This window comes from Galeopterus variegatus, unplaced genomic scaffold (genome assembly GCF_000696425.1).
Source record: "Galeopterus variegatus unplaced genomic scaffold, G_variegatus-3.0.2 Scaffold1860, whole genome shotgun sequence".
Taxonomy (NCBI): Eukaryota; Metazoa; Chordata; class Mammalia; order Dermoptera; family Cynocephalidae; genus Galeopterus; species Galeopterus variegatus.
The window spans coordinates 296,577-305,877 of NW_007727971.1; positions in this window are offsets into that span (position 1 = coordinate 296,577).

A 9,301-nucleotide genomic window follows, 5' to 3' on the forward strand; every position below is an offset into this window, starting at 1 on the left:
GAGAGCTTGGATGAAAAGTCTGGGTAACCTGAGTAGCATGCCACCTGATAAAGGGCCCAAATCTGGGCAGCTGATGCTCAACTGGAAGGCACAGGGCACGTGGTATGGTAGGTGTTGCCAACAGTAGGGAGGAAGACACTCAAAACCTCCTCTCCGTGAGCTGGCATCATCAAATGGCTCCATGTATATCTTCCTAGGAATCATCCTCATCAAGTCAACGTTAATTACTCCTTAAGATAGCTGCTTTCATTATAATGTAAAAAAAAATCACAATATTGCACAATATTGAAAAACTGTACATGCATAGCATCCTCTGGTTGGCATGGATACCCCTTGGACTTGTCAAGACAGGATAATTATCCCCATTCACACATAATTACTCCAATAATTGTTTAATAATACATACTGTAAACCTTTAAATTCATTTGGAAGTATTAATAAATTATGACAATGCTTGTTTTAAGATTACTATAGATCTGGTAAGTGTACAAAAATTTAAGCCACAAATTAGAGCTAAAGAATAAAACCCCAAATTTTTACTGGTTGCACAGTTTGTGTTAAGCATAGTGGGGGAGGCAAAATGGCTTCCCTGAATTCACAAATTTAGAAGGGGACTAACAAAGGACACCTGTGACATAATACAGCCTAAAATGAACATGAAATCATACAACACATCTGCGTAGTTTAGAGGAGAAAAGATCAATAGGTCTGAGCTGGGCTTTGAAACAGAGAGAATGAAGGGGGCATGAGGCAAGCATAGCTTAGGTCTGAGCCCACTGATCAGGAGGAGTCTGGCCTGACTATGGCAGGAAACAAGAGGCAAGGGGAGGACTCCTAAGGCCAGGAAGAAGAGATCAGATTCAATGTGATGCAAAATGCAGTATAGCACTGAAATCTTCTGAAGGGGTGTCCCATGAAACAATAGTTTAAGAAAGGGAAAAGAATCAACCACTGCACAAATCTACAACAGAATGACTGGGAACCTACACAGCATAGAGACAAGAGAGACTCCAAAAGGAATTCAGTGAACAGTTGTCTGACCAGATAAGGGACACACAGAAGAGAAGTGACCAAAGAGGGAACCCGCTCTGAGTCTTGTGATGCTGCTGAGAAAATGAGAGAAGGTGAGAGAAAGGGACTGTCTGCAAGAGAACATGTTGAACTTGCAGCATTTTGTGGAGTTTAGGCAAGAGGACATTAAAGACAGAAAGGCACAGGGTCAGAGCCTAATACACAGGCAAGGATGTGCACCTGGGGGGCCCATGAACAGAAGGGCAGTGGAGCCAAACCCTAATGGGCGCTGACCACCAATTTTAAGGGAGGAGCAAAGAAGTCAGGTTCACTGCATTCTTCATCTGACTTGAGCCTCTTACCTCTCAGAGCCAGCTTCCACAAACAGAATGAGCTGCTCCTACAAGCCCAGCTCCTCAGGAAGCCTCCCCAGCACTCAGTGTCTGTGCCACTGCCTCACAACAGATCTCGTATTATTAGTTAGGTCAGTGTTGACTGTCTATCTGCTATTATTGGTTAGGTCTGTGTTGGTTGTCTACCTGGTATTATTAGTTAGGTCCATACTAATCGTCTATCTGGTATTATTAGGTATCAATTGGTTCTTTGTATATGTGGGTGTTGCACAGTAGCTGGGTAGAGAGGTGTATCTTGTTTCTCCAAAAAGAATGTAAAATTTGGGAGAACAGAGACAATTCATTTCTTGGACCCCTGCATTCTGTGCGAAGTAGGTCTAAAATAGATGTTGAATAAAGAAAGAGTTCTATATCCCTGTGAAATGTAGAGATCTATTTCCCATAGTTAAAAAAGCGAAAGCGAGTGTTATGGCTCAGAACTGGTATCAGTACTAGCAGTGGTCATGGCCAAGTTACTTAGACCCTGAGTTCCAATTTCCTAGTCCACAAAATCAGGGAAACAACATCTGCCTCCCTTGGCTGATGGGAAGATTAAACAAGGTGATGTCTTGTGAAAACGTAGGGCTCAAGGTAGACATTCAGTAAGGGTGAGTGTCAATGTTTTCTTCAATACACTTCAAGAAACTGGCACACAGGGAGCTATATGAATTGCTCAAGACTGCCAGACCTCTTAGTATGGTGGACATTAATTATTTAAAGTAACTGATTCCTTATATTGGTGTGAAATACAGTAGGAAAAGGAGTGCCCCTAGAACCCTAGGGCAGAGCTCAGCATAGTGCCCTGTAAATGGTCACAGAGTAAACAGCTCAGGCCTGCAGGCCAGGAGGGCTCCAGCGGGGTCCCTGCAGCCACGTCAGCACCTCTCCTGAGGAGAAGGTGGTGGATTTGACCACCTTTATACTGTGTCACTGTATGGCCATGGCACAGAGCAGAGTGAAACTTGGTGTGGAACATCCTTAAACAGGATCTCCAGGCTCAGGGAGCCCAGCAGGCAAGGAAAATGGAACTCAAAAGAGTCTAAACTACTTCCTATCACATTTTTTTTAAAGTCCAGACCTTAGGGAAGAAAATTAAGTTTAACTGTGATTACTTGTAACACCTAAAAAAGGGGAAAACTGTATGTAAAACAGCCAGCCAAACTAGAAAAATATTTGATCCATAAGCCTGTCCTATAGATGGATTCCTCCCTTAGAAACAACAACTGAGTCTCTGACAGTAGAGCATAATAGCCCGCCAGACAAACCCAGCCACGTAGCAAACTTTGAGCAGAAGTTTCCCTGGGCAAGTTTGTTCCCTTCCTATCTCATTACTGGCCCTATCACCGTCAGCTCCAATTGAACCTAATCCAACAGAACCAGAGGCATTTATAAAAGATTTTCAAACAAAAGAAAATCTACTGCAAACTATGTACTCCTGTACTAGTACATGTTTGGCTCTACATGTCTTATGCAAAGCATCAGCATATTACTCTCATGTCTCTGCTTAGACATGCTGAAACATTTGAGATTGTTGGAATTCAGTCTGTCACACACTGTTATGTACAAAGGAGTTAATGTTTCTAACTCAGTAAGAACTTAAGTGATTATACCACTAAAAGATAAAAGCATGACTGGTTCTTCTATGAAGTTATGTTCCTTTTTCTACATGAAAATGGATAAAACCAAATTTTACAGTCTCGCATATTTTTTACTCTGCATAAAATGTGAAGAATGTGAATCCACACAAGAGAAAGCAAGATTGTATTAAAAATAACATGTGATTACACTAGATACGTATTAGTTTGGAAAAGAAAAGGAATACATCATATTATTAAAATGTCCTAGTATGTTTCTAAGTAACAGAATCTCTGTGGTCAAATAAACTATCAGCTGATAGAAGCAAACTTTTTTATAAGTTGAAATCTGCTGAAGGTTAATTTGTTTTGCATAAATTGGGAACTACATTCACAATTACCAAATTTATATGTGCACCATTTGGAAAGCTAATTTAACTAGTATTGCAACACTCAGAATAAAGAATGCATAATAAATTGTAAACCTAGGCAGTAGTTCTTTTTGAAGAATGGGCATTTTTCAGAATATGATGAAAGCTATGATGAACCCTCTCTGCAGAAAGGTACATACATAAGAACATTTTGCATGTATCAAAAGACTCATAAAATCCTTCTACAAATCCTGTAGGGATTCACGTACACAGGTTAAGAATCCCTGTCTACAGTAACACCTTAATTAACTTAAAATAATTTTTACCATAAATATTTCACTAGAATGAAGGATAAATCAAAGGGTTAAAATTAATTTAAGGCAAATTGCCTATTTGTCCCAATTATTTAGTATTTATTCAGTAATATTTCAAAGCCACAGAAAAGTTGAAAAAATAATACAGTGAGCATCTACATATCTTTCACTTACATTTACCAATTAACCTATTTGTCCCAATTATTTAGTATTTATTCAGTAATATTTCAAAGCCAGAGAAAAGTTGAAAAAATAATACAGTGAGCATCTACATATCTTTCACTTACATTTACCAATTAATAATACAGATGCTCTTCGGCTTATGATGGGGTTACATACCTATGAATCCACTCTAAGGTGAAAATATTGTATGTCAAAAATTCATTAAACATACCTAACCTACTGAACATCACAGCTTAGCCTAGCCTACCTTAAATGTACTTAGAACACTTAAATTAGCCTACAGTTGGGCAAAATCATCTAACATGAACCTTTTTAATAATAAACTGTTGAGAATCTTACGTAATTTATTAAACACTGTAATGAAAGCAAAAAGCAGAATGGCTGTATGAGTATGCTTTCTATTGAATTAGTATTGTTTTCAAGCCATCATAAAGTTGAACCACGTTAAGTTGGGAACACCTGTATTTTGTCAATGTCATTTCATCTCTGTCTCTCTTTCCATATCCATAACTGTCTGTCCATCTGTCCATCCATCCATATACAGTTGTCCCTGAGTATCTGTGGGGGACTAGCTTCAGGACTTCCCACAGATACCAAAATCCATGGATAGTCAAGTCTCTGATATAAAATGATGTAGTTTCTGCACATAACCTATGTACATCCTCCTGTACACTTAAATCATTTCTAGATTATTTATAATACCTAATACAATGTAAATGCTATGTTAATAGTTGTTACACTGTGTTGTTTAGGAAATAACGACAAGAAAAAAAGTCTTCACATGTTCAGTACAGATGCAATTGGTTTTTGATTCATGGTTGGTTGAATCCGAGGATGTAGAACCCATGGATACAGAAGGTCAACTGATTATATTCATCCGTCCATCTATTCATCTGTCTGCATACTTCTAACTATATCTACATCTACCAATCCATCCATCCATCTATGCATCATCCATCTGTCTATGGGGGATGGGGTCTGGATTCTTTGAATGTACATTGCAGGCATCCTAACACTTCACTCCAATACTTCAGTATGAATCTCCTAAGAACAAGAAAATTTTCTTACATAACCATGAAACAATTATCACATTATTTCACATTATTAAACCTAAGAAATTTAACATTGATTCAGTATCATCTAACATACAGTCCATATTCAGATCTCTTCAATCATCCCAATAATGTCCTATGCTGCCATGTGTGAGGTTTCAGACTTAATCAATATTCACACACTGATCCATTATTCTCCCTTTATCTAGAGTAGTGGTTCTCAGCCTACGTTTTTGTCTTTCACACCTTTACTCTTTTGAAGGGTCCAAACCAGCTGCCTTGTAGAATGTCCCATAATCTGCATTTGTCTGATTGTTTCTTCAGGATTCAATTTAGATAGAACATTTTTGGCATGAATCCTACATAGACAATGTCATGTATTTCCTTTCATATCATATCAGGAGGCACAAAATGTCAGTTTGTCCCATTACTGGTGATGCGGAGTCATTTCTTAGGGTGATATCTTTTCCCCTTGTGAATGTCCTGCCATCCAGTACACTTTCACTTTATGGTTTTAGCTTTCATTGACTATCTTTGCCTAAATCATCATTACACTGGAGGTTTCACAGTGGTGATTTTCTATTATTCCTTCTGTATCCATTTGTTGGTGTTCTCTAAGGAAAAGCTCTGACCCTTTTAACCCTCTATCCCCTGTTATTATAAAAAGGATTTTGTATTTGATGTGTTATAATCCACTGACATCTTATTCTTTTTGAGATGCTCAAACTGCGCCTTCATAGTGGCTTTTGTGTTCCTTCTGCAAGTCCTCACTAATCCGTGCACACTTCTATACTTCTTGGCACAATAAGCTGTTTCAGGCACACCTTATATTTTCTCTGGCCCAGACCTGTAATTATTATTTTTCCAAGGAGCCCTGGTTCCTTCTAGTGGGAAATGATACTTAGAAAGACAGATTTGGAAGCTAGATAAGCTCACCGCTCTCAGGTTGTCTCAGTACATCTTATTCTTTTTGAGATGCTCAAACTGCGCCTTCATAGTGGCTTTTGTGTTCCTTCTGCAAGTCCTCACTAATCCATGCACACTTCTATACTTCTTGGCACAATAAGCTGTTTCAGGCACACCTTATATTTTCTCTGGCCCAGACCTGTAATTATTATTTTTCCAAGGAGCCCTGGTTCCTTCTAGTGGGAAATGATACTTAGAAAGACAGATTTGGAAGCTAGATAAGCTCACCGCTCTCAGGTTGTCTCAGTGGACAGAGCTGGGAAATTTATTTAAAACAAAACCATACCTGTATTGATTCCTCAAAGGAAACTGATTTTTGGGATATTCCTTAAAAATATCTGACACCCATACAACATAATAAACTATATTGTTATAAGTCCCTTGTTTTTCATAAATTCAACTGAATTAACTTTAAATGACAATTATGACATTTATTCATTTTTCAGCACTGGAAACCTCAGGTAGGATAACAAGAATGAGGTACTATGTTAAGCCTATCTACATCCTAGGATTCAATGACCTAGAACATTCTTTTTTTTTTTTTTTCCTTTTTGTCTTTTTTCATGACCGGCAACGGATCGCAACCCTCAGTGTCGCGCCCGTACCGGCCCGGGACCGGCAACGGGGTCACAACCCTCGGTGTTGCTCCCTGCACCTCGCTCAGCCAGTGAGCGGGAACCGGTCTGCATGTGGGATCCGAACCCTCGGCGGGAGCGCCACCGCGCTTCCCAAGCGGCGCACTGTAGCAGTGCGCCACCGGGCCGGCCCATGACCTAGAACATTCTTACACTAGGCATTTGCATGCATACTCCCTCACAGCCCTCAGGTCTTTGTGACCATGTCACTAACAGTGAGGGCTCCCTGACACCCCCATCCCGTTCTTACTTTTCTCCACAGCACTTACACCGTTTGCTGAATGAACAGATGGGTGTATGGTCTTCTTATATCTACTACCACAAGAGAACATTATACAATTCATTCTGATTGATTTAGCAGGTCAGGGGATACCTGACTCAGGCTGATGAACACCAGAAAACTCAGTTGTGTGAGCTCTGGCAAGCGTTGTGTGTGCCCCACAGTCTACCTTGCCACATGCAGCTGCTACAGCTCCCGCCTCATACATCAAATTTTTATTCGTGTGAGATGGTTTCTAAGGTCCGTCCCTGTTCTTATTTGTGTTTGGACTTTGACTACTGCTGTCCATGTCTAGACCAGGATAAAGTCTGGAGAGAATCTGAGAAATCATATGTGAGCTTGGCTTAAGCAATTTGTTTTTATTTTCACAATGGTTGGAATACATAGGGCCAAAAGAAAAATAAATTTATGTTGAAGCTCCTTTTTGGCAATAAAAGTTTCTGTTCATAAACAGTGCAGAGAATATTTTTCAGTTTTGTAATTTATCTTCTTGTTTGTAACATAATAATGTGCAGATTACTCATGATTCCTAAAGATACTGTAATAATATAACGAGTTCTTCAATATTTAGACCAAAACCCAATGAGGCAAAAATCAAACCATAACAAACATGTAGCAAAGAATTAGGTCCCTTCCATAGGACCACTTTAGGAACAAAACATGGAAGATTTTCTCCTCAGAATACTTTGGGGAAGAGGTACACTCTTGTGTTTGGAATGACAATCTGGAAAAGGGTGGAGAAAAGCCTCCAGTTTCTTCCCAGACAGCATGCTGGTGCCTGCTGCACCATCTCTGGCAGATGCGAGGTGAAGCTTCCCACGCCACAGCCCAAAGACTGTGCAGGGTTGGGCCAGGCTCGTGCTTCTACAATGTTATCTGCAGAGTAGAATGAATAAGCCAGATATACCACCCACCCCTACTCACCCCATGCAGCATTATACTCCAGGGCCTATTTCTTTCCCCAATCCCTCTGACCAAAGATCAAAGCAAGATGTCAGAGGAAGACTAGCTTAAGGCTCACAGTGGGGAGAAGAGAAAGTAGCTGTAACATACCTTTAGAGACACAATCTTACAGGAACTGCCTCCCATTTCTCTAGACAATGGTGGCAAAACTGTACCCAGAAGGGCCATGTAGATGACTGACAGAGTTGGCTCAGGTGGGTGACATGAACATACTGAGCAGAGAAGTATAAAACACGCAACTCAATGAGAGGAGAAGCCTCAGCTCCAGACTATCGTTGCCACCCAAAAATAGAAACCATGCACTGGCAAAACACGAATTTTCAAGACAAGTTATAACTTTAAAATATGATAATTCCACCTAACAAAAATGCACACATATGACCCTCAAATGACAGATTAAATAATGTTCATAGCAGCTCTCCCAAAGGTAATTAACCCAGTTGAATATGTAAATAATTTGTGGCATATTCATACATACAGAAGAATACTATACAGTAATGAGAATGAACTACGGCTAACCACAATGACATGAATGAATCTCAAAAATATAACATTGAATGAAAAAAGACAGACACAAAAGAGAATGCACAGTATGATTGCATTTATATAAAGTTCAGGAAGTAACCTACGTGCTGAAGTTAAGCAGTGGCTTCCTTGAGTGCGGGGGCTCAGGGGCGGCGGCCCCGAAACTCCCAGTAGCCCCTTTTATCCCCCCCGCCATGGGATGAGCAAGAGAGGGAACCGGTAGGATTACTCCTGCCACCCTAGTGGCCAGGAGAGCCCAGAAGGAAGGTGAGTATGCTGCCCGCCTATTCAGCCCACAGAGAGACACTCAGAAGCAGCAGGGGGTTCTGTCAAGCAGTTCTGTTTATTTTCACACAAGCACCTGCTTTTATAAGCATATGGCAAGGGGATTTCCTAACTTCAACCTATCATCTTAAAGGTCATGTGAACATACATCTTGCTCTAATGCTTTGCTATTGCAATCACGCGGTGAGCATGAGCACGGAAATATCTTTTATCCAATAATTTTAAACTATGTCTTTCCTTGGTCACTCCCCAGAGGCTTCCGTCAGGCACCATCTTTATCTTTCCTGTCCAGGCGAATGTTTTCAACAGATTACATACGTGTATGTGGGTGGGGTCGTGGTTAGTTCTCTGCCCCCGGAGGAGTTGTGTGGCCTCAACGCCCCAACACTTGAGGAATATGAGGAGGGATTTGGGAGTGCTGGGATTTCTTCATCAGGGACCAGTTTGTGAAAAATAATTGAGCTGTACCATTATGATGTGCTTATTTTTGTAATATAAACTTCAACAAAAAGTTATAAAACAAAACACTGTGCAGAACAAACTGAATTCACCCAAAGGGCGTCCTGTACATGACTGTGCTCTGCTAGAATTCAGGTAGACACTAGATGCTCTGGATACAAAGATTAATAAAATCCAGTTTATATTTTCTTGGTGTTCCCCATTCATGAAGTTAACAGATACATTTGCAACCAAAATATAATTGAATAAATGAGAATATGAGCATTCTTTTTTTGGTCCTTTTTGAGACCG